This window comes from Temnothorax americanus, unplaced genomic scaffold (genome assembly GCF_048541705.1).
Source record: "Temnothorax americanus isolate GAGA-0224 unplaced genomic scaffold, ASM4854170v1 Scaffold125, whole genome shotgun sequence".
In the NCBI taxonomy this organism is placed as follows: Eukaryota; Metazoa; Arthropoda; class Insecta; order Hymenoptera; family Formicidae; genus Temnothorax; species Temnothorax americanus.
In genome coordinates, this window is record NW_027509259.1 from 255416 (window position 1) to 280745 (window position 25330).

At 37.8% G+C, this 25330-nt stretch overlaps 1 long non-coding RNA gene and 2 pseudogenes across 6 annotated transcripts in view; 2 read left to right on the top strand and 1 right to left on the bottom strand.

Annotated features, from left to right (window-relative positions):
* The window catches only part of LOC143893689 (uncharacterized), a 30703-nt gene extending 5777 nt beyond the window's left edge, over positions 1 to 24926 (top strand). For 2 of the 5 annotated variants that reach the window (XR_013255891.1, XR_013255890.1), the window contains exons 5-6: positions 14897 to 14992; positions 22639 to 24926. This is a non-coding gene — a long non-coding RNA (uncharacterized LOC143893689). Of the gene's footprint in view, positions 1 to 51; positions 9537 to 10918; positions 11196 to 14896; positions 14993 to 22638 lie in introns of those variants that run through there. The other 3 variants (XR_013255889.1, XR_013255893.1, XR_013255892.1) reach the window with 3 other exon arrangements.
* LOC143893679 (uncharacterized) lies at positions 16570 to 18439 on the top strand (annotated as a pseudogene).
* LOC143893677 (uncharacterized) lies at positions 18038 to 20063 on the bottom strand (annotated as a pseudogene). Its single transcript, XR_013255882.1, has 2 exons — positions 19790 to 20063; positions 18038 to 19705 (listed from the first exon to the last, which is right to left on the bottom strand). The product of XR_013255882.1 is annotated as an uncharacterized LOC143893677 (transcript).
* Positions 24927 to 25330: the final 404 nt, after the last annotated feature.

A 25330-nucleotide genomic window follows, 5' to 3' on the forward strand; every position in this document is an offset into this window, starting at 1 on the left:
AAAATATTTTATTTTGACGATAAATAGAATGTTTCATCTATATATATAAAGGAAGATGTCCTGACTGACTGACTGACTCATCAACCCCCAGCCCAAACCCCTGAACCTAGAAACTTTAAATTTGGAGAGTGTATTCCTTTCGTGACGTAAGCACCCACTAAGAAAGGAATTTTAAAAATTTAACCCCTAAGGGGGTGGAAAGGGGTAAAATGTGTTTTCATGTCCGATGAGATTTTTGATGCAATCAAACATTCTCGAGCTAACTTTTGTAGATCGTGAATATTTGTCATTACGCGATATAAATAATCATTTTATATGTCTTTTCTTTTCCAATATCATTAACAATTTCACTAATAGATGGTTGTCTGGCTGTTTTTCCAAATACCAACTCGTATGGAGTATATCCAGTGGATTCATGAGTGCTTGTATTATATGAAAAGGTAGCATATTCTAGTAAATCATCCCATTCTGTAAATTTATTCACATATTGTTTTAAATATTCAACTTATTAAATGTGACCTTTCCAAAGCTCCATTTGCTTGTGGATAAAAGGCAGTTGTTCTATATTGTTTGATTTTGAATTGTTTAGTAAATCTTTTCATTAAATTACTCATGAACGTTGTGCCTTGATCAGTCAAAATTATTTTAGGTGCTCCGAAAATGCAAATAAAGTATTTTAATAACGCATCAGCTACTTGAACAACAGTTATTGATTTTAAAGAGATAGCTAGGAAACGTTTGTAAGATGATCTTGGATTGTTAGGATATAGGAATTTTTTTTAATGGTTTCAGGTAATGGTCCAACTATATCCATTGATATTTTTTCAAATGACGAAAATGGTGTGTCAGTGATTAGCATGGGCTGTTTGATTTTAACTCTAACTAATTTTTTAATTTGACATTGCAAACATTGACTAATATAACTTTGAATATCAGCTTTTATGTTTCCCCAATAAAAATTTTGTCTGATTCGATTATAAGTTTTGGTTCGTTCTTTATGTCCCCCGATTTTCGATGAATGAGCTTCTTCAATAATATCTTTTCTTTTTTGAATTTCCGGTATTGTTACTAACCCATGACATATTATTAATTTGATTGAACGTCCAAGCAATGTTTTTCGAAATTGATTTAAAATTTCCTCCCATTGAATATTATCTATTTCTTTTGTTTTTGCAACATTTATTATTTTAATTAAATTTTCCTTACGTACTTCTCCGTAATTTAAATGTAAGTTTAATTAATGTTTCTTTATTCATCTTTTCTTTAACATCTTTACAAATTAAAACTAAATGAATTTTATTTCCCCTTCTAATGATTTCACGGTTTCCTGATTTACTTTGTTTAATTTTTGGTATTAAATTTTGATTTTGAAGTTGTTTTGATCCTTCGTCACAAGGTTTACCATTTCTCGCGGTTAGAAAATATAAATAATTTTCTCTTCTCATAAATATTTGATCACGACTATTTATTATACTGTGTTTTTCTCCCGACTGCTGCCAACCTTCGGTTGGCGAAGACTTCTATATGTCGATGGCGAAGACAAGGGAGTATGCGTTTCACGGAGGCCGAATCTTTGTTACCTTAGTTCTCGATAACTACAACATACTTTGATATGTGCTTCCGTATATAAGTTTCTTATTGATCAAGCAAGGTTTATAGCGTATAATTATCCGTAATCGTTGTGTTAATAAAAAAGCGAAAAAACGATATATTACATTTATATGTTCTCTTATTGGCTATCGACTGAGTTACAGAGGAAATTGATTAACCAATGACATGCATCCACATGGGGAATTTTAGTAAGATTTTAGTTGCCTCTATGGGCTTCGGCAGAACGTATAGCTTTTCTATTCATTGCTGCACGCTCATTGGATATCGCGCGGCGTGCACGATGTTATCGCGCGCGCTGGTCTGCTCTATGCTCACATGTCATATTTGGCCGGTAGTTAGAGGTTAAGTTTGTTTATACAGGTTTAATCTTTACAAAATTAAATAAAAATATAATAACGAGTGTGATAAACAGTAATACACTGCCTAATACAAGTTTGTTTATTGAATCATTTCCTCGGAAATACCATGTGGTATCAGGTATCTTATATGTGTGTATACATACAGGGTGTCAAGTAATAATTAAGCGGATCACTGCTCGTGATGGGCAGCTAGAGCGGGTAAAACTGAATCGAAAAGTCTTACTGTTTTGTAAGTATTTCAATAATTAATAATAAAATAATTAATAAAGATACGCGAATCAAGATGCGTTTGTGCGATTCGACGAGAAGAAGCAGTCAAATGTTTACGTTGCTATTAGGCCGCGACGAGACATTGGGAGGAACGCTAATGTTTATAACAAAAGTTATTAACTATACATAAGTGACACTCATTGTCATTATTGTTTATAAAGCACTCCTCTCTCATAATATTTCGCTATGCACATAGTAACGTAAACGTTGGGCTGCTCCTTCTCGACAAATCGTGTGGATGCACACTGATTAATTCTCTTATCTTTATTAATTAATTTCTCGTTAATTATTGAGAAACTTACAGTACGACAAAAGACGTTTAATTTGATTCAGTTTAATTCGCTCTTCCTGTCCACGAGAAGTGGTCCGCTTATTATTACCTAATACTTTATATATACATGGTTATATATAATTGTAAATTTATTATATATATAAATAAAAATCATTAAAAATGTTGAAAAGATAGAGAAAATTACTTAAGTCACAATTAATCTTATACTATTGTACAAAAAATTAGAATCAAAAGCCATGCGATCCAAGCTTAGGTCTTTGACAGCCTTATATTAGTTTCTGTATACATATATGTCTATATATATACATATAATTTTTCCAACGAACTGCGCGAAGATTCTTTGTCGGACTTAAAACACAGTAATTGTTAGAATTAAAAACCCTTCCCTCCCTGGAATTAAATCGACTCGTTGGAAAAATTATATGTATATATATATAGACATATATGTATACAGAAACTAATATAAGGCTGTCAAAGACCTAAGCTTGGATCGCATGACTTTTGATTCTAATTGTTTGTATATCGTTACGATCCTATTTTCTCTTATTATTATTTATACTATTGTGTATAAGATTTAGATTATGCCTAGTACCTATATTTTCAACTATTTATATGTATATTGTAAAATATGTTTCTGCATAGCATAGAAATATATGTATATTGCTTTTAAAAATATAAAATAAATAAATAATTAAAATTTCGCAACAGCAGCAAAAAATTATAAAAAAAAGTTAAAAACAAAAACTTATATAAAAACGTAAAAAAAAATTTAAAAATTTATAAAAAAATTTAAAAAAAAACTTATAATAAATAAATTTAATTAAAAAAATTAAAAACAAAACATAATTTAAATAAAAATTAGAAACAAAAAATTAAACAATAAAAAATTGTTTTTTTTTTTTTTAAACTTCCGACTGCTGCCTAACTAGGTTAAATTAAATGCAGAAAATAAAAATTAAAAATTAATTAGTAAATGAAAACACTTATACAAAAAATTTAATAACTAAAATTTAAAATAAAATTTAAAAACAGAAACATACAAAAATAAATTTAACCAAAAACAGGTTTAATAAACAATAAACGAAAATTTAATAAAAACTTCTAAAAATTTAAAATAATATTAATTATAAAATATTTATACAATTGACACACTATTAGGAAATATTATCTAACAAATATGATTGAAAATACATACAAATACTTGATTACTTACTACAAATTATTATTATTATTATTATTATATTAGGCATTATAGACGCGCACTTTATGCGCGCTATTTAGCTTTAATATTATACTATTACTATATTATACTATTAACTCTTTCATACACATAACTGTCAAAATATACAATGACAGCCGCTCACGAAGTAAGCGTAGCCAAAGAACCAATCGGCATCGTGGAAAAGCAACAACAATTAATAAATTTCGATAAATTCGAATATTGATTTAACATGCTTTTTCAGAAATGGAATTAGAACATTAACGAAAAATAAGTGAATTAAAGACTTAAATTTTATAATAAAAAATATTCTCTTATTTACGCTATAATTATTAATTGCATATTTTAAAAGAGCAGTCGGGAGACGCCTTCTCAATATATCAAAGCTTTCTTGCTTTTTGTCCCCCCATTTAAAATCAATGTCCTTCTTTAATAAATTAGTTAATGGTTTAGCTATTTTCGAAAATCCTTGAATAAATCTACGATAATATCCAGCCAATCCAAGAAATTGTTTTATGTTTTTGGCACTCTTTGGAATTGGAAAATTTTGTACTGCTTCTATCTTTTTAGGGTCTGGACGGACTCCGCTTTCCCCTATTATATGTCCTAAATAAGTAACTTCTTTTCTCAAAAATTCACATTTATCTGGTTGTAGTTTTAAATTTGCTTCACGTAATCGTTTAATTAATTTTTCAAATTTAATTGCATGTTTTGTAAGAGAACTTGAGTATAATACTATGTCATCTAAATACACAAAAATTTCGTTACCTTGCATTGCTGTTAATTGCATTAATCTTTGAAAGGTTGCCGGTGCATTCTTAAATCCAAAAGGCATTCGATCGAATTCATAATGTCCATATGGCGTTGAAAATGCTGTTTCATGACTATCAGCTGGATGCATTTTGATTTGATGAAAACCTGAAGCAAGGTCAAACACCGAGAAATATTTTGCGCCGCCCAGCTGATACAATATCTCCGTTATGTTTGGAAGTGGATATGCGTCACCTACTGTCTTATCATTTAGGTCGCGGAAATCTAACACCATTCTCCACCGTTTATTCCCTTTTGAGTCTGGCTTCTTAGAGACTATATCCACACAGGCGTGTTATATGGAGATTTTGACGCCTTAATTATATTCTGATCTAATAATTCATTTACCTGCTTATTTATTTCGTCTTTATGAATTACTGGAAATCTGTATTGTCGTGTATGTATTGGTATTTTATTTACCGTTGGACGTCGATGTTTTAAAACATTTGTATGTTCAAGTTTTTCTCCAGGCAAGTGAAAACAATCTGAACTTTTTTCAATTAGATCTTCAACATGTAATCGTTTTTCAGTATTTAAATGTTCTAGTCTTAATGCTTTAATTATTTTTGCTTTCTTTTCTTCTTTATTTACGTAAAAACAAGATCTTGAACTTGAGTTGAAGCTTTGAGAATTCGGAATTAGAATTGTATCAGAGTTTGAACTTAAATTGGAATCAGAGTTTGAATTTGAATTTGAATTATAAATGGAACTACCTATGCAGTCCGAGCTTGAATTTGAATTGGAATTAAGAATGGAACTACCTAAGCAGTCCGAGTTTGAATTTGAATTTGAATTATGAATGGAGCTGCCTAAGTAGTCCGAGTTTGTATTGGACTTAGAACGTTGCTTTTTAATTGTTTCAAACTCATATATTTTGATTGTTGGTACATATATTTTTTCTTCTTTATTATTTGTATTTATTACTTGTAGATATGCCCTGTCGTCTTTCACCGTAACTAAAGCATCTCCTAAGTAAATGCCCTTTGTCACGTTTAATCGCGGTACATATCCTTCTTTTAGTTCTGGATTTGCGGCTCTAATATGCATTTGTGAAATACATCTCGGAGGAATAATGAAAGTTTCTTCTTTTTCTTCAAAGGGAATATAAGTATCATTCCATTCTAATTGATTTTGCTCATAATTAACTTTTACTTGAAATTGTTTAAAGAAATCTGAACCCAAGATCCCATTTTGTGGTATCGGAAAATTATCCTCAACTAAATGAAATACAACTAGACATCCTAAGATATCTATCTGTGCCAGCCCTAAGGTGGTCACATGATGCGTTGTGATTCCACTAAGTTTCAGAATTTCATTTCTGTCCACTATGGTTTTAGGTGTAATAAAATTTTTTTTAATTATATTTGGGCCTGATCCACTGCCAGCTATATTTACTCTTTGATGTCTGATTCTGGTTTCCCCGATACTATTCGTGTGGGGCGTATTTTGGCATTTCCCGGGGTCGCCCCTGTCCTCACGGGAATCTGTTCGTTTCCCTGATTTTGTGAATTCTGGCGAAGATTATTATTATATATATACGTCTGCGACATTCTTCTAATGTATGCCCGGATTTTTTGCAATACCTGCATATTATTGTTGAATTTAAATTTTGATTATTTGAATTTTGTTGTATACCTGAAGTTATTGGTTGTTTTTGATTATTATTATTATTATTAATATTGTTCTGCGGATAGCTAGATGTATTTTGATTTCCGTTCTTACTATTTCCCTGTTACGATTGATAGGTTACGTCGTGTTGATGCTCGTTTTTCACCGGGTGTATTCTCAACAAGCACAACGCTCCTTATCATTTTAACTGTCTCTAATTCTTTTTCAGCATCAATCGCGCGACTCTCAACCTCTTCGAACCTTCCTTCTTTTGATATTATAATTTCCTTATCTAAACCGCGTAAATGCTTGTTTTTAAATGATTTTCAATTGAATTTCGAAATTCTGGGCTTATCTGTCCTGATTCTCTTCTTTGTGCATCAAGTATTTGCTTCCCTAATTCTCGTATATACGATTTGCATACGCGACTACTTTTTCATCCTTTTTCTGATATAAATAAGTTAACCGTCCCTGAGCTTCATAAACTGTTTCCCTAGGCCCGTATTTAGTTCTCAAAAATTCTACTAATTCTTGCATTTTACCGAAAGTTTGCCCGAGAATTGATCTATGTGCGTCCCCTTTTAATTTGTTACGCACTGCACGGACTAAGTTTATTTCTTGTGTCGGCGTGATCATGCTGAGTGCTTCCTCACAACCCTCGATAAAATATACAAAAGTTATATTTCTTCCATCAAAATTTGGCACTGCTTCTAATGCATCTCTGATTGAAAAGTGCAAATAATTACCTAGTGTTCCTTCATTTATGACCGCCATTCCTGAACTCGGTTGTCGTGAACTTTGTGATTGTTGTAATTGTTGAATTACTTGTTGCTGGTGAGCCAAGGTTCTTCGTAATTCATCGTTGTCCATATCTCCTGTTCCTGTACCCGTTGGCGTTTCCGTTTCGGAAGGTGGCGTACGAATCATCTTAATTTAATTTATACCTTTATCACTGCAGTTTACTTTGTTCCTTTTCACACAACCATTAGTATCCCACCGCTGTCACCAAAAATTTATGTCACGTTCTGTCAAAAGTTAGTGTTCGTCCGTTTTTGGGTCAAAACATTTAAGTACGTTACCCGGGATTTGGACCTGTTGTGCGATTAATCTAGTTCGAAGAGAAAACGAATTTGGCAAATCCTATTGCCACGCTATTTGGCAGCGACAGTTAAGGGTTGTGAACGTAAAGGTTTTTAGTGTAAATTAATTTAAGAAATAGAATTTAAATCACCTTTATTCAAGGAGACTTTCCTTACAATCTTGGTTTAAGATTCAAACGTGCGGTTAAGATCTGTCTTAAGTCAGAATTTATAAAGACTGTTAGCAATGACAACTACTACGTCCCAACAACAACTGACTATCCATGGTGGAAGTAATAAGGTGTGCTATCTTCTCGGACGAATTTTCGTCACATTCTGCGCAGCACCAAGTTTCCGCCATCTTGCAAAATCACTATAGCCAACCGATAGCAACGCAACGATAAAAGTAAACGAAAGTGTCACGGTATACACAGGTTATACACAGTTTTGTAGTAATTTTATGATTTTTGTGAATGTAATATAAAAAATCTTTTATAATGCCGTCGTGTTCTTTTAAAAAAAAAAGTGTTTTTCCGATATAATAATATATATGCATGTTTTGCTTCACACCTTTTCTTTCAGATCCAAGTAGTAGTAGTACATTTAATTATTCTCCTACTTCTGAAGAACTGAAATTATTAAGCCAAGTAGAAAATTTAGAAGTTGTGGACGTCATAGAAGAAGAAGGCCTAAAATATATCGCGGGTTATGCCGCTTTTAAATTTATAAATAAATATAAAAATTTAGGTAATCCTATTGAGATGTTGGTTAATCCAGAAAATGACTGGATTAACTACATCTCTAGAGGAAAAATTATAAGTCCTTCTTCAGACTTATTAAAAGTGGGAAAAATAATGAACCAAGAATTCCAAGATTACCATGGATTCTTCATGCGGAAGGATCCGTCGATATTTGAAGCAATCGCAAATAGGGTTGAAAAGAAAATGAAAAATATAACAATCCCGCGCGAGGTTCTACTTTGTTTAATTAGAACAAGAACATATATAAGACTTCGAGTAATCAATAAAAAAATTTCGGCAGAAAATGCTAGAATAAAACAAAAAAGAAAAATGAAAAAATTTACAAATAAAAAATAATTTTATTTTTATTATATTTTCCATATATTTATTATTTTTTTATTGTTTATTATACGTGTTTATGTGTTTGCTATATTTGTTTATTTATATTTATGTGTTTATATTTATTATATTTTTTAAATATATTCACCAAAATATATATATATAGATATATATATATATTATATTTATACACGAAAGAGATCTTTCATTTAAACCCTTTCTTGCCTGAGTCTTCGTTTTAATATCCATTTAAATTGTAACGATGCACCCCTTACGACAAGGCATCGTCCCCGGCTACCACCCGCCGGGAGCCGCCCGACCGATTCCCCGTCGGGCGACCACAGGGCGCGGTGCGCCCACATTTTTTTTAAGTATTTGAAACGCACCGTGTGCGCGGGAAATCCGCCGCACCGGTGCCTTCCCGCACGACGCCGACGAGCGCCGAAGCGAGCACGCGGGATCGCGCCGCTCCCACCACCGCGCCATCGCCTGACGATCGGCCTCCCTCCTGCCAAGCTCACCGCGCCGAGCGGTATAAAAGGCCGGCGCGCTCGACTCAAAGAGACTTCGTCTTTACCACGGCTCTCCGCTATTCCTGACGAAGCTACCCTCCGAATCCTAGGGCAACACGCACAACGAGGTCCAGAGTTCTGGTTCTCGACTGAGAGTTCTCAGAGTGTTTCCGAGCTCCCTGAACACCACCCCGACGGCTACGGCACCGTGGGGTCGAGCGTGCTCGGCCTCGCAGCGAGGGTTCTCACGATCGTGACCCCGAGATTCCGCCATCCTCCGGTGCAATATACCGCGCCGCGCTATCTTACCCGTGCACATATCATATGCAGCGTTCTGATAGCTGTAGCCGCGTTCCGTATGTAATATACCGCGTTCCGTTATTGTCTCGTACTAATTCCGTGCATATATCATATCCTGCGTTCTGATATCTGTAGCCGCGTTCCGTTATCATCTTATATCTTTATTGTATGTATTAATTTGGTTCATATAGAATATCTGAGATCTGTATAGCCGCGTTCCGTAGGTAATATACCGAGCTGCGTTATTCTCTCCTCTGCATACCGCATCTCGAGGCGAAGACTCGAGTCCCGATATTCCGTATACCGCGTCGCGTGCACCGGCACTACCGACCACTGTAATTTACCGCGTCCAGCTTGTGTGTAATACCGAATCTTGAATAAAGTGCCTGTTACTGTCTCTGGGCCTTTCATCGAACTCCCGATCCCGTAAACCAGTCCGCATTCGATAAAGTCAGGCCGTTACAAAATTATACAAGATGGCAGAATCTTGTCACGCTCTCTTATTGGTCAGTAGAAATGCCTGTGCGTAAGAGCACACCTTATTACTTCCACCATGTGACTATCGATGATTTTTCAGTCTTATTTATATTCAAGTGGCAAACTCCCCCCCCCCCCCCCGTGAGCTTCTCACCACTTCTTTTGTCTTTATGTTTGGAGAAGAAGGAAGGTCTTATCACTAGGTGTACGTTTATCCCTTGTGAACCGCAGCCTGAGAAATCCCCATCAGAAATCGGATAATTAATCAATATCGATTCTTCGCTCTTAACATTCTTGGCTATTTTTAGATTGAATTTTGCTCACACATAACAGTATATATGAATTTTTTAAATAATACATGTACTTTTCTTACTATGTACTAAATTATGTACTAAATAAAAATGTATTTATTATTCTCACTGGCGAAGCAAATGTTACTTATTCGGTTTAAATTTACACCGTTGACTGAAAAATCGGTGTTCCATCTTACATTGTTATTGCGATGAATATTGCCACATGCCTCGGTGGTCGAATTGGTACGACGCCCGCACGGAATGAGGGAGGTTCCAGGTTCGAACCCTGGCTGAGGTAATATTTTTCGCAATAAATTTTATTATTTAATCAAGACGCTTATATTATAAGCATCTAAAATTACATCAATTTAAAAATGACCAAGAATCGTTGGTCGAAAAATGGGGTGACGATTCGTCACGACGAGTATAATCGCTGCTACGACTATAATCATTGCCAGTTACAGTCAATAACAATGCTTAATTGTAAATAAAAATGTCATTAAATATTAAAACATTACTTGAAAGTTTGAAACAAATGTTTTATTGTTCTTCATTTAATTTTAACCTTACAGTTTTTAACCTTCACCCAGCTTTTAACCTTACAGTTTTTAACCCTTAACAGTTTTTAACCTTCTAATCTAATTATAAAAATAAAAATGTAAGAAAATATGCGAACTGTTTTGTTACGTTTAATTGTTTTAACGAGTGTAAAATGAACTTAAATATTGTAATACAACTTTGGATTGCGTAAATAACATGTAACACACACATATATATATATATATATATATATATATATATATATAACTTAATATCGATATTCAATATATAACATTAATTTCATACAAAATAAAATTTTTTTCCATCACAAAAAAATTATTACAATTGACCTAAAGTGTGAGGTATCACAAAAACAAAATATTAAAAATAGTACGAAAAATAACATAAGTAAAACAAACAGTCTTATTATTTGTACTACAATTTAAAAATAAACGAGAAAATGTTGCAGTTTTTTCCCTTAGGAGTGAGGTTACTTCAAAGCGTGCTACACCAGTTCGCGAATCTAACCTGAACACGACCGCGCCGACCCACCTACGAATACGAACCATGAGCGCCGTGAACTCGATGCGGTCGCGATCAATGACGTCACTTATGACGTTTTGAACGCGACCACGACGATCGCGGTCGTTATGTGGAACAAATTTGGAGGCGTTGTGAGCGTTGCGGTCGATAAGTGGAACGCACCCTTGGAGGGTCAAGTGACCGGAAATAAGTTGGCGCTGCAAGTTCATATTTTTTAATTTACTATAGCTCAAACGATTGCTCCCTAATTGCTCCCTTAGAATCGACGATTGCTCCCCTTTTAAGATTATTATTTTTTGAGATATTTAATAAAAACGAAAAATTTCTAATTTTTATTGAAAAACATATTTATAATAACTCTATGCAACTTTATAGGGCATAGAACGATTGCTCTTTCATTGCTCCTTATTGATCCATCATAATTTTAATGATTTATTGCATTTTTATTGAAAAAATAACAAATTAATCATTTCAGTATCGGCCGCCTATTGTAACTATGGCTCGGCAGCGCATGCGCATGCTACCATAACTATGCGCACGCGCATGCTACCATAACTATGCGCACGCGCGATGGTATCTGTTAGAGCTTTTACGGATACCATAGCGCATGCGCGTATGGCTTCTGCTTTCTGCTCATGGCTCCTGCAATTTTATGTGCTTCCATCTTAACTATTTCTTGCTTCGCTCTATTGGGATTTTTAATCGCTCCATTCGTATAATTAATTTTGTATGATATTTTAGCAGAGAACTGTTTATTTTCTTGGAAAAATACATTTCTCACAGTCTTCTGCAAGTATATCCAACATAAAACGATTGCTCCTTAATTGCCCATCTGTCAGCATTGTGCATGAGCCCTTATTGACGTTAGGCTTAGTTTCCACGCGTCGCGTCATCTGTCGTTAAAGCTTCTTGCACAATGCCAGGCAACGGGCAATAGGAACAGGGCATAGAAATTAGAAATCATGTATAAATGCAGAATAATAAACAGTGACACAGGCAATAGACACAGAGTTTCCGTCACGTTGGAAATTCTGTGCCTATTGCCTGTTGCCAATCAATCATAACATTCGAACTTTTTAGGTTGTAATTAACGATTTTTTTGTTATTTTCTGTTCCTATTGCCTGTTGCCTGGCATTGTGCAAGGGGCTTAACTCTACGCTCTATTATGCTGCGTTTCCACTATACGCGTCGCGCGTCGCGTCATGACCAATTCCAATCGAGTATTGTGTAATCCGTAGATTACAAACTCGAATGAGATTGATATCTTAAGCGTATGCTTTACATTGTTAAAGAATTTTATGTGTGAAAGCCTTAACACTTTAGTCTATCCTGCCAGATTTTCTTTTTTGTTTAGAGAATGAGATTGTTATATAGTGTGTGCAGCAGTCTCTCTATAAGGAAAAATAGAAACTCCAAAATATGGTCCAGACAAAGGACACGCGCGTAACGTGTTAAAACATGTCTGATCCTGTTCAAGGACGGCAACAAACAACGCGTAAAGAGCTGCGCAATAAAAAAAATAGAGGACAGGGAACGGTTTAATATTAACATATGTATAGAATGTTAAATGAAGCTTCATCATCGTTCCTTAGCACTATTTTTCTGTTCGTCTATTCTGTGTTAATAAATTACTTATGTTAATCAATTTCATATATCAATAATATTGAACTGTTAGGGGCGCAACACAATACAAGCAATAGAAATAGGGAATAGGAACAGAATGCATTGATACACGGCTTCCGATAGGTTGAAAATTTATTGCTTTGTGTTTTGCATTATGTTTACGCCTGAACGGTATCAACCAATCAAAATTTTTTATGAGTGCGTTTCACTTAACGTCCGCAACGTTCTTAAAGGCCTTTGCACGTAACAAAGTTTTAGTCATCATCGTAAGGCTGTAAACAATTAATAGACCAATCACAGTCGATTATTCTCCTCGCGCTTGAAGAATAATTGAGTGTGATTGGTCTTATTTTCTTACGGCCTTACGATTAAAATTAAAACTTTGTTACGTGCAATGGCCTTAAAGCGAGAAACACAGACTTTTGCATAACGCATAATACGTAAGCATAAAAAAAAACGGATTAATCTATTTCATTATGCACATACATATAGACCAATCAATTCTCTTATGCTTATGTTTATGGGCTCATGCAAGTTTGTGTGGATATAGCTTAAAACCTTGGTCCACGATGCTAGAACTGCGTTCGGTTTCGGTTTAAGCCAATGAAACTGCTGCTTTTCTGTAAGAGCTGCAAGTTGATTGGCTTAAACCAAAACTCGGACGCAGTTCTAACAATGTGGACACAAGGCTTAAGTGCCCATCTACAATAGGGTGTTTTAAGCCCTAAGCCCTAAGAAATTGGCCAATCACAGTCAATTTATTCTCCTTAAATTCAATTGTGATTGAACAATTTCTTAAGGCTTAGGGTGCCTCCCCATGCAAGACGGAATCGCGGAAAACGAAATCTCGGAATCATTCTGATTGGTTAGTCCCATGAGGCTAACCAATAGCCTTATGAGATTAACCAATCAGAATGATTCCGAGATTCCGTTTTCCGCGATTCCGTCTTGCATGGGGAGGCACCCTTAGAGCTTAAAACACCTATTGTAGTCATTGTAGATGGGCACTAAGGCCGAGTTTTCACTGAGCGCGTCACGCGTCGCGTCATCACAAGTTAGCCAATCAACACATCCTATTTTATTACATTACTTGTGACGGGATCAAAATGGGATGTTTTGATTGGTCGCGACGGATAAGGCCCGGTCTACAATGGATGTCGGAAGTCGGAGTCGTAAGAAATTGACCGATCAATTGACCATTCATCATTTTTCGACCGCAAGGTTTCTTACGACTCCGACTTCCGACATCCATTGTAGACCGGGCCTAACGCGACCAATCAAAACATCTTATTTTATTACATTATTTGTAATGGGTTGTTTAGATTGGTTAAGCCCCTTCCACAATGCGAGACAACAGGCAATAGGAACAGGAAATAACTAAAAAAATCGTTAATTACAACCTAAAAAGTTCGAATGCTATGATTGGTTGGCAACAGGCAATAGGCACAGAATTTCCAACGTGACTGAAATTCTGTGTCTATTGATTGTGTCACTGTTTATTTTGCATTTATACATGATTTCTAATTTCTATGCCCTGTTCCTATTGCCCGTTGCCTGGCATTGTGCAAGAGGCTTTAACGACAGATGACGCGACGCGTGGAAACTAAGCCTAACGTCAATAAGGGCTCATGCACAATGCTGACAGATGGGCAATTAAGGAGCAATCGTTTTATGTTGGATATACTTGCAGAAGACTGTGAGAAATGTATTTTTCCAAGAAAATAAACAGTTCTCTGCTAAAATATCATACAAAATTAATTATACGAATGGAGCGATTAAAAATCCCAATAGAGCGAAGCAAGAAATAGTTAAGATGGAAACACATAAAATTGCAGGAGCCATGAGCAGAAAGCAGAAGCCATACGCGCATATGCTATGGTATCCGTAAAAGCTCTAACAGATACCATCGCGCGTGCGCATAGTTATGGTAGCATGCGCGTGCGCATAGTTATGGTAGCATGCGCATGCGCTGCCGAGCCATAGTTACAATAGGCGGCCGATACTGAAATGATTAATTTGTTATTTTTTCAATAAAAATGCAATGAATCATTAAAATTATGATGGATCAATAAGGAGCAATGAAAGAGCAATCGTTCTATGCCCTATAAAGTTGCATAGAGTTATTATAAATATGTTTTTCAATAAAAATTAGAAATTTTTCGTTTTTATTAAATATCTCAAAAAATAATAATCTTAAAAGGGGAGCAATCGTCGATTCTGAGGGAGCAATTAGGGAGCAATCGTTTGAGCTATAGTAAATTAAAAAATATGAACTTGCAGCGCCAACTTATTTCCGGTGGTCAAGTGTACCCTAAGCTGAAACTTTGTTCCGTCGCTGCTGACGACACCTGGGAGCATCACCAAGTCATAGGCCAGGTAAATCGTTATTCTATCTCCTTTCGATTTTACGTTAATTCGTCAGTAAATAAAACAGTGACAGTCCTAGGCCGGGGATCTCAGGGGGGGTGAGGGGCGGGGGGGAGAAGGACTCGCGGCCGAGGGGTTTGCCGGGGAGCGGGGGGGACGACTCGTTGGTGAGGGGGAGCGGAGGAAAACGGGGGGGGACGACTCGTTGGTGAGGGGGAGCGGGGGGGGGGGTCGGCGAGCGTGTCGGGACATGTTTATTAAATATTAATAAACATATCGTATTGACAAGGGGTACCGCCGGGGGGGGGGTCGTCACTTTATCGGCGCAGGGGTATTACAAAAGCGCCGTTCGGTTGCTGAAATTTTATCGGCGAATATAAACAAAACAGCGAGTTAGACATTTGACGCCGCAATGATCTCACCCTTCTAGAACATGCGAGCCGCCATTCGGTTACGGCGTCTCACTACAAAAGCGAGCGTCGATGGCCCGACGACGGTTTGAAAATAAAATATCCGAGGTAAACAATTGATAAAATTTGTCACCGATGACGATTTAACCGTTGCGGAGTCCTCTTCATGTTTTTTTCTAGGAAGAGCCGCTGCCGATTACGATTTAACCGCCGCGGCGGTATTCGGTTATGGCGCGGCATATTACAAAATGCGAGCGCCAATATCCGGCTGCTGGAATGTATAAACAAAATATGTCTAACGATAATTATACGAACGCATAGCATCCGTTGTCGCCAGGATGATTATGGATCCACATCTTGTGGATTAGTCTTCGGCTAGTTGTCGCGACGCGAACGTTCATATTCGAGGGTGAAGTTTTTTGTGTCAAGTATTCAATACAGTAGAATATTTTTCACGATAAAGGAGATGGCAATAATTTTGATATCATGCAACATGTGCCCGATTTGCATGAAGTAATAAAAACATTATCGCGAGTGGGACATTATACATAACGTGCACAACATGGTGTGGATAATTGAAGAGAAATCTGTGGAGCCTCCAAAATCTGACGATGATTTAATAATGGAATGTATTACAACAGATATCACCGATGGTTTGCGTGAAGAAGATCAAGGAGTGAAATTGACGGATGTGCAACGAATATCGCCGGTGCAGTTTCTTCGCGATCGCGAACTCGGTATACGCGGAACCGGTCAACGCTTCGCTAGACAAAGAGTCGTTATCAATACCGATTCTCCTTATAAGTGGGATTCTAACGTTAGACGAAAAGTGTATCGACGGCTGCGGGACGAGTGCGTTAGCGAGGAAGAATCACGTGCAGCTCGCCGTGCTGACGTTGTGCCGTATCATATTAGACCTATTGTTGACTAACGCTATTGGGCGTCTAAATTTTGTGAACAGCTCTATGATTGTGAAGCAACATACATTAAGATTCATACAGGTATTGGGAAATACGTCGAATTGGTGGTGATGAACAATTCGATACGTATGTATATGTACACTGGCCGTCTCAATAATCCTAATCATTTATTGATGTTTCAAAGAACCTATGAACGTGACTTTGATGATATTGATAATTGGGAGAATAATCATGGATTTAATGTCCCCTACTTCAGTTCTGGTTCTTTTATGTCTGCGCACTATGAAATTCAACGTTGCAAACGATATTGTTCAGCGTGCGATCGAGTCACGTGCAAGTGCTTCATCGAAGAATGTAACGTGATTTAAAAAAAAAGACAGTATTAAAAAAAAACATGGAACATCTCGATAAAACGGAACGCGACCTGGTGGAAGGATCCAACCAAATCGCTACCTTGGACGAATATCTCGCATGGGAACAGCGATGCGAGAAGTTTATTGAGCAGCTCGAAGAAGACTGTCGTTCCAAACGTCCGCGGGTCTCAGACGGCTTTCAGACTGTCGGAAACAGGTCATCTTTAGTGGCAAGAATTGCGCGACTCGATGGTGCGAAGACTCTATTACAGAGACGGTTCGTACATATCGGTGGTGAGCAGTAGTAGCGGTAACGAAAACGCGGAAAGACTCGTTTGGCGAGAGATCGATGCCGCGTTCGAATGGCGTGTATTGACTGGTGCGGTGATAAATATCAATTACATCAAACCGCGAAAATTTCTCGAAGACGCCGAAGTCATCGTGTTTGATCGTGTGCGGAACGTCGTGCAAAGACACGCAAGTGTAAAGATAAACACCGTGTTCAACGGCGAGTTTGTGACGGGTGACAAACGTGCGAACAAAAGTGTCAGCACGGGAAACCGTGAACTCTTTCGTGCGTCCGATCTGCGCGAGTACGAGCGACACGTTATCAAGCCTACTTTATCGCGTCTCGAAAAGTTTCAGGAACGCGATAGCGGATGGGCGTTGTCGCGTATACTCAATTTGACAGTGAACGTGAACAAGTACAATCCTTTGCGCGCGGGATGTTACATCAATTTACCGCAAAAAATTAAATCGAAAAAAGCGGTGATCAACGTGCAATCGATAGACAATGCGTGCTTCGCGTGGTCAGTGGTCGCCGCGCTGTATCCTGTCCAGGATCATACATATCGGGAATCCTCGTACCCTGATTACACAACAGTATTAAATTTACAAGGCATTGAGTTTCCAATGACTTTGAAACAGATTAAAAAGTTCGAACGACTCAACGATATATCCATCAATGTGTATGCCATCGAGGGAAAAAAGACGCCGAACGTTCTCCCGATACGGCTCACCGACCTGAAGAGAAAAAAGCACGTAAATCTGCTGTACGTGCAGGACCCGCGAGACGAAGTGGGACATTTCGCGTGGATAAAGAACCTATCGCGTCTCGTTAGCTTGCAATTGAGCAGGTACGATGGTCGGAAATACTTTTGCGATCGGTGAGTACCTATACTCCTTTTAATAAAATTATAAAATATTTTATTTTTTATTTAATAATTTTTAAAATGGTGTTTTTTTTTGCAGTTGTTTACATTATTTTCATTCAAGCGAGAAATTGGAAGCCCACGGAGTAGACTGCCGAGAGATAAACAACTGTGCCATCCGACTACCGAGCGAGGACGACAAATGGTTGAGTTTCAAGAATCACAGCAGGAAGGAACGAGTTCCGTTCGTCGTGTACGCCGACCTGGAATGTACCCTCGAGAAGACGGATGCGGATCCGACAACGTTCACATGTCGTTTGCCGGGTGGTTTATCGCGCGTCGGACAGAACGGTAGGTCAGCGTGCGCGTCATGTTTATTCTGCGGATACTCTAGATCGACTTCGAGAATGTAACCCGTGGGCGAATCCAAAGCGATCGCGCTAAACTCGAAATTCGAGACGTCTTCGACCCATCGAAAGTCTGCATAAGGCAATGGTTGACACATTGTCCAGCCGTACAAGTTGTTTACGTCGAAATACATCAGGTATGACGATGGTTTCGATGTATCGTAAGATTGCATGTACCTGTTATTGGCCTGCGCGTATCTGCCGGAACATTGACTCAAACCACCCCGTATACCGCGTTCGATGAATATGACCATGTCAATGTCCGTGAGCAGTTCGAAATTGATACCCGTATGCTTCAACATAGCGTCCCACGTAAACCCCGGTAGAGTGTAATAATACGCCGGATCGAGTCTATAACTCGCGACGCAGCTATCGCAAAAATTTTCAAAGATATCGGCCAACAGCAAGACATCGATCTTTAGATACAGATCGCTGTAGTCACCGAGCGTTCGAATGGAGAACCGCTGCCAGACGTTGACGGCGTGCGCGTAATCGCTCTCGGATACGGTGTCGCCTGTCAATGAACTGTAAAACGAGTCGCGCGATGGTAAACACGCATCCTCCAACTTTTCGACGCAGTCAATGTACTCGTACGGAAAGACACCTTTTCGCGTCAATAATTCGAAATCTTGGTCGGATAACGCGGAAAATTTTGAACGTATAATTTTTAACTTATCCTTATCGAGGAAGGATGCTAATTTTTCGAGACTCGTGCTAAGAAATTTGTACGAGTCGATGAATCTTAATTTGATGCAATTTTGGTAGTTTTTATTCTCAGTGCTTTTAACGTTCTTCGTGAATGAAATGTATTTTTCCTTCGTGATTGGAAGTAAGTCTACGCGTCCTTCGTAGGCTGTAGCTATTTCCTTGATAATAAAATGCGCGTCGTAACCCAATAAATTATGAAATACTATGGGAATGTAATGCGAATCTGTGTAATTTAGATTACAGCTGGAATGCGCGGGACCTCTATAACGACCGGTCAAGTGACAGTGATCGCGTACGCGCACGTCGTCTGGCTCGAACGGTTTTTCGCACACGTGACAGTGCGTTGCGCTGTTAAATTTTTTCCACTTGTCTCGCGTAAAATCCGCCATAAGTATATTATCGGACAAGATGTTCTTTACGTCGTGTGCTAAACGTCTTAGTTCCTCGGCGAACCACGCGACGCAATCCTTATCGCGATGAAATCGATACGCGGATAACGAGTCGTCGTACGAGCACCGCACGTAATATCCTATGCTAAATACCCGATGATGTTGAGACGTGTATGTGGACGTTGTCGGATCCGCATCCGTCTTCTCGAGGGTACATTCCAGGTCGGCGTACACGACGAACGGAACTCTTCCTTCCTGCTGTGATTCTTGAAACTCAACCATTTGTCGTCCTCGCTCGGTAGTCGGATGGCACAGTTGTTTATCTCTCGGCAGTCTACTCCGTGGGCTTCCAATTTCTCGCTCGAATAAAAATAATGTAAACAACTGCAAAAAAAACACAATTTTAAAAATTATTAAATAAAAAATAAAATATTTTATAATTTTATTAAAAGAAGTATAGGTACTCACCGATCGCAAAAGTATTTCCGACCATCGTACCTGCTCAATTGCAAGCTAACGAGACGCGATAGGTTCTTTATCCACGCGAAATGTCCCACGTCGTCTCGCGGGTCCTGCACGTACAGCAGATTTACGAGCTTTTCTCTCTTCAGGTCGGTGAGCCATATTGGGAGAACGTTCGGCGTCTTTTCTCCCTCGATGGCATACACATTGATGGATATATCGTTGAGTCGTTCGAACTTTTTAATCTGTTTCAAAGTCATTGGAAATTCAATGCCTTGTAAATTTAATACTGTTGTGTAATCAGGGTACAAGGATTCCCAATATGTATGATCCTGGACAGGATACAGCGCGGCGACCACTGACCACGCGAAGCACGTATTGTCTATCGATTGCACGTTGATCACCGCTTTTTTCGATTTAATTTTTTGCGGTAAATTGATGTAACATCCCGCGCGCAAAGGATTGTACTTGTTCACGTTCACTGTCAAATTGAGTATACGCGACAACGCCCATCCGCTATCGCGTTCCTGATACTTTTCGAGACGCGATAAAGTAGGCTCGATAACGTGTCGCTCGTACCACTCGCACAGATCGGACGCACGAAAGAGTTCACGGTTTCCCGTGCTGACACTTTTGTTCGCACGTTTGTCACCCGTCACAAACACGCCGTTGAACACGGTGTTTATCTTTACACTTGCGTGTCTTTGCACGACGTTCCGCACACGATCGAGCACGATGACTTCGGCGTCTTCGAGAAATTTTCGCGGTTCGATGTAATTGATATTTATCACCGTACCAGTCAATACACGCCATTCGAACGCGGCATCGATCTCTCGCCAAACGAGTCTTTCCGCGTTTTCGTTACCGCTACTACTGCCCGCCGCGTGCTCACCACCGATATGTACGAACCGTCTCTGTAATAGAGTCTTCGCACCATCGAGTCGCGCAATTCTTGCCACTAAAGATGACCTGTTTCCGACAGTCTGAAAGCCGTCTGAGACCCGCGGACGTTTGGAACGACAGTCTTCTTCGAGCTGCTCAATAAACTTCTCGCATCGCTGTTCCCATGCGAGATATTCGTCTAAGGTAGCGATTTGGTTGGATCCTTCCACCAGGTCGCGTTCCGTTTTATCGAGATGTTCCATGTTTTTTTTTAATACTGTCTTTTTTTTTTAAATCACGTTACATTCTTCGATGAAGCACTTGCACGTGACTCGATCGCACGCTGAACAATATCGTTTGCAACGTTGAATTTCATAGTGCGCAGACATAAAAGAACCAGAACTGAAGTAGGGGACATTAAATCCATAATTATCCACCCAATTATCAATATCATCAAAGTCACGTTCATAGGATCTTTGAAACATCAATAGATGATTAGGATTATTGAGACGGCCAGGGTACATATACATACGTATCGAATTGTTCATCACCACCAATTCGACGTATTTCCCAATACCTGTATGAATCTTAATGTATGTTGCTTCACAATCATAGAGCTGTTCACAAAATTTAGACGCCCAATAGCGATAGTCAACAATAGGTCTAATATGATACGGCACAACGTCAGCACGGCGAGCTGCACGTGATTCTTCCTCGCTAACGCACTCGTCCCGCAGCCGTCGATACACTTTTCGTCTAACGTTAGAATCCCACTTATAAGGAGAATCGGTATTGATAACGACTCTTTGTCTAGCGAAGCGTTGACCGGTTCCGCGTATACCGAGTTCGCGATCGCGAAGAAACTGCACCGGCGATATTCGTTGCACATCCGTCAATTTCACTCCTTGATCTTCTTCACGCAAACCATCGGTGATATCTGTTGTAATACATTCCATTATTAAATCATCGTCAGATTTTGGAGGCTCCACAGATTTCTCTTCAATTATCCACACCATGTTGTGCACGTTATGTATAATGTCCCACTCGCGATAATGTTTTTATTACTTCATGCAAATCGGGCACATGTTGCATGATATCAAAATTATTGCCATCTCCTTTATTGTGAAAAATATTCTTCTGTATTGAATACTTGACACAAAAAACTTCACCCTCGAATATGAACATTCGCGTCGCGATAACTAGCCGAAGACTAATCCACAAGATGTGGATCCATAATCATCCTGGCGGCAACGGATGCTATGCGTTCGTATAATTATTGTTAGACATATTTTGTTTATACATTCCAGCAGTCTGATATCGGCGCTCGCATTTTGTAATATGCCGCGCCATAACCAAATACCGCCGCGACGGTTAAATCGTAATCGGCAGCGGCTCTTCCTAGAAAAAAACATGAAGAGTTCTCCGCAACGGTTAAATCGTCATTGGTGACAAATTTTATCAATTGTTTACCTCGGCTATTTTATCTTCAAACCGTCGTCGGGCCATCGACGCTCGCTTTTGTAGTGAGACGCCGTAACCGAATGGCGGCTCGCATGTTCTAGAAGGGTGAGATCATTGCGGAGTCAAATGTCTAACTCGCTGTTTTGTTTATATTCGCCGATAAAATTTCAGCAACCGAACGGCGCTTTTGTAATACCCCCGCGCCGATAAAGTGACGACCCCCCCCCCGGCGGTACCCCTTGTCAATACGATATGTTTATTAATATTTAATAAACATGTCCCGACACGCTCGCCGACCCCCCCCCCGCTCCCCATCACCAACGAGTCGCCCCCCCCGCTTTCCTCCGCTCCCCCTCACCAATGAGTCGCCTCCCCCCGCTTTCCGGCAGACCCCTCGGCCGCGAGTCCTTCCCCCCCCCGCCCCTCACCCCCCTGAGATCCCCGGCCTAGGACTGTCACTGTTTTATCTACTTTCGTCGAATAGATTACATCATTCAATACGATTTTTTCAGGTTGATACCACGCACTCAAGCAATAGTACAAATGCTGCAGTCGCAGGGAGTCGTGTCCAAATACAAACTGCTAGAAATATGGAGTTTGGATGAAAAATGTGATATTTTAATTTATAAAATAATATTTAGATATTATCATATACTACGTTTACGCGAGCGTTACTTCTGTAGTAACTTACGATAACTCACCCGTTTACGCGGAGTAACGTATCGTAAGTTACTACAAAATCCCGTTTACGCGAAGGACGTCGCGTAAGTTACTACAGAAGTAACGCTCGCGTAAACGTAGTAATAGAGTAGACTTCTATACAATACTAGACCGCTGACAGGCATCTCAGCCGTGATGCTTGCCGCCATGTTGATTTTAGTCAAGATATGCTATACTACAGATTCTATACAAGTGGTTTATACAAGATTTCTATACAATAGTCTGGCATATACAGAATGTCCAAAAGAAAGGGTTTAATACTACAAGAGTAGTGGTTCGATTTCGGCATTCAAGTACGGTACACGTTGAAGGCATGACTTACAAACTTATTGATAACATGCACCAATATTTAACACAAAAACATTCGCCTGCTTCGTTATGTACTGTAATAATGAATGCAGATAAACGCACATCATGAGCAACTGAACACCCGATAGTGACTTATTGTTAATTCAATATGGCTGCACCCTTCACTAACACCTGCACCTCGCACTCGCATCAGCTTTTTGGCAGTGCGTCCATAGATGTTAATGGTCTAGTATAAAAGTCTGTGGATATTATATATTTATAATTTTAGTTCTGTTGTGTCAGCTTACAAGAAGTGGCGGCCGGAATCCGCGCACGCAGAAGTGGCACAGATATGACGGCACACTGTGGCCGCCGCCTTTGCAATTAAGAATAAAACATTAGGATTGTAATTATACAATTTTTTAGATAAATAAATTATTTTATATATAAAAAAAATTTGAAATGCATCAGTTTTAGCCTTCTAGCAAAGGGTCGATTGTGTATCTTGAAATAAAATGAGGTAAAAATTACAAAAGTGAGAAAATTCATTAGCGTATCTACGATTTTATTTATCAAAATCTAATAAAATCTGTTAACTTTTGTCATTTTCACCTCATTTCAAGATACACAACCGACCTCCAGACGTACGCGGCGGTTTATTTTATCGACTTTAAAAGTTGGCGGAAAGAATCGTAAGGTCGTAAGAAAATAGACCACGCACACTCGATTATTCTTCGAGCTCAAGGAGAATAATCGACTGTGCGTGGCCTATTTTCTTACGGCCCTACGATTATGATTAAAACTTTATTACGTGCAATGGCCTTTAATTACTACGTTTACGCGAGCGTTACTTCTGTAGTAACTTACGCGAAGTCCTCTGCGGTTATTTAACAACACAGAAAAGATATTTCTACTTACCGTGGTCACAAGAAATAATAATATATATGCGTTTATAAACTTTAGTCAACACTGTCAACTGTCAACAGTTGTATAATGTGAGCCTAACATGATTGCCTATAACCAACCAATCAGAAGTAGGAACAATATAGAAGTTTGTGATTCCAACTTTGCCGCCGCCGAAGTGAGTCAAAACGGCAATCTAGCTGGACAAAAGTAGTAATTTTATTTTCATTGTTAAACAAATGTTCTCAAGTGTTTTAAAATAGAAAGTAAACATGTACAAAAAGATATCAGTTTAATTTGATAACATTTAATATACAGAATGTTCCTTAAAAACCGTTCACTAACTACACATAGCGGTATTCCTTATCAAAGTCGTAATCTTTAATTAGGTAAAAACTTAACAAACGTTTTGGCCTGTCATTTTCAGACTATTCTCCGTGTCAGTGTGTTAAATTAAGCAAATAATATACATATATACATATATATATCAAAAAATAAGAATTAGAACAGCAGTACATGTATGCATTGATCGCAATTAACCATTTGAATTAACCAAAATAAAACCTAAATTAAAACAAATAAAATAATAATATACAAAATAAAAAATAAATAATTAAAAACTAAAAATAATAAACAGAAACAAATTAAAATACTAAATAATAATATTAAACTAAAATGAACTAAAATAATAAAATTGAAAATAATAAATAAAAATAATAAAAATTTTTTCAGTTTACAAATAAAATTAAAATTAAAATGTTAATTATTGTTACTTTCATTAAAGTACCTATTTACTATCGCCAGATTCTGTATCAGCTTCTGAAACATGTAAAGTAAATTCCGGTTCATTAAAAGTTTTAACACAGCTTTTTCTAAATATCCGGATTTTTGTGGTGGATGATGTCTATATGATGAAATTACTGGATCCGATAAAATAAGTAGTATATGTAGTAAATCCTCCATAGTTTTATCTCGAGATATTTTTCTTTTCTATATCATTTGCAATCTTTATTACGTGCTTCACTTTTCTATTTATTTTGTCTTTTTTTATTTTTGACATTCAATGAATATGTGCTGGTCTTATTAGTTGCTGACGAAAGTTAGTTGTCGTTCGTCACATCAAATGTAATCATATAATTAAATATAACAATTATAAATACAAATGATATCACTTCTCTTCTATATGTCCAACAGTAATTTATAATAAAAATATTGGCTTTTTCAATAATATAAATATATACCTATCAATAATAGAAATAATATAAACTTGTGATATTTCCTTCTAAATCAATT